The sequence below is a fragment of the Gavialis gangeticus genome, unplaced genomic scaffold, assembly GCF_001723915.1.
Source record: "Gavialis gangeticus isolate Ggan-Ray unplaced genomic scaffold, GavGan_comp1, whole genome shotgun sequence".
Lineage (NCBI taxonomy): Eukaryota > Metazoa > Chordata > Crocodylia > Gavialidae > Gavialis > Gavialis gangeticus.
In genome coordinates, this window is record NW_017729029.1 from 38,402,500 (window position 1) to 38,404,478 (window position 1,979).

Genomic DNA, 1,979 nt, shown 5'->3' on the forward strand with positions numbered 1-1,979 from the left:
AGGAGGCTGGATGTACACCTTGGTGGGGTCGTTTGACCCCAGTACTCTTTCCTGCCATGGCAGGGGGTCGGACTAGATGATCTACTCAGGTCCCTTCCGACCCTAGAAACTATGAAACTATGAAACTGGGCAAACATTTGTTTTATTGCATAATAGCAATCAGAATAGAGTATTTCCCTGTGTGAACATCCACTTTCTGAACATAAGCACTCTTGCAATGTACAAATATAGGCTTTCTAGGTGTAATCACTCCCAAGAATACCAGCTTCTCCTATATAAAAAGAGAATTTCTGCCAGGAATTCTAGCTTGTCCTCACATAAAAAAACACCTTTCTAGACATAAGAACTCCAGGTCTGATCCAGCTTCTTGTCTGGCCTTCCAAGGCCTTTGTCTCTGCCCTCTCTCAGGCTGCTGAGCCTCCCTAGGCTCTCTGGGATCACCCCTCACGTGCTCTATGGAGTCAACCCTCCAGCGAGTTTGGTGCGCCTCTTCCAGGCGCTGTAGGACGGCCCCTCTCAGGCACTGTGCGATTGCTGCACCCCTCCAGGCACTCGGACCGTCAACCCACTGCTCAGTCCCACTCCAACCACCACATCTTCCTTCAAGCATATGGTCCCACCTGGTTCCTGGACTCTCCTGGTTCCCCTCCCCCCACCAGCGCAGAACCAAACTGAAACCAGACACAAGCCCTTCTGGCTACGACAAAACTACTAACCAGCCCTGGGTCTTAATCTGCTGCTCACCCTCAGCTTCCCCAGCTGTCTCTGGGCCTAGCACAGTCACAGTTTTCTGCTCAGTTACAGGCACCCCTGGAGAGCTCTTCCTTACCCAGCCTCCATGGCCAAACTACCTGCCCTAACTCTGGCTCTGCATTATCTTTCTCCCAGGGCCCTGCCCCCTTACAGTCAGGTGACTCCCCGGGGTTGATTGCAGGTGCCTGCTAATTAATCTCATCAACCGGTCTCCATGGTGATGCAGATGTAGTAGCTGTGCCCTGCCTGCCCTGCAGGGCCTCTCTGGGCTGATACCCTTTTCAAGAGGCAGAACTGTCACACATCCATACAAGGGAAAACTGGGAGAACAAGATGACCTTGAGGACTAGGCTGATATTCAACAACATTTAAGAATTAGTAAGAATGTCTGTTCTACGCTGGGAGCTCATCCATTGGGAACAACTGAAAAGGAGCATGACCCAGGTAAAACAGTCAATCACAGGACGACTACAAGTAGTCTATGTGCTGTGACCCTGAAAAAGGAAAATATGATTGGAGGAGAGAGTGGACAAGGTGTTCCCAGGAGAGAAAGAGAAATGTCGATGTCACTGCATAGCAGTGAAACCTCATGCAAAGGACTGCATAAATTCTCATCACTTGAATTCAGAAGAAATAAATTCAGACCAGATCAACTGTTGACAAGGACTGTGAAGATGATTGGAGAAGAGGCACCCCGTAACAAAAGAGAAGGCAGGAAAAAAAAGGTTGTTTAGTCTACCAAAATCATAGGATTGCTTTGTGTAAGTACTCCAAAGAGCGAAGACACAGCATGTGAATGATGCACCTATGGCAGACCTCTCTCACCCTTTCCCACAAGGCAGCATACAGAGAAGCAGCAAGCAGCAGGTGCAGGCAGTGAGTGTTATGAAGTGTAAGGCATTCTGTGAACTGTAGTTCTCTAGATTGCAATGGAGTTTGCTATCACTTGGAGGGAAAATTGCACCTCATTTTTTTGTTACACAAGCCCATGTTAGCCGGGCAAAATAACTGCCGATTAGGGCAGCAAAATGCAGGGTCAATTCTCCCCACCAGCAGTAGCAGTAAACTCCAGTACAGCTCTACAAAACTGCAATTCCCAGAATACACCTTCCATTCTGGACACCTATACATGTGATGGGGGTTTAATCCTTAGGGTTGTATTCTATGTCGCCTAAATTAAAACAGTGGGTTTTTAATTGAAATACTGGGGGGGGGGGGGGGGGTTT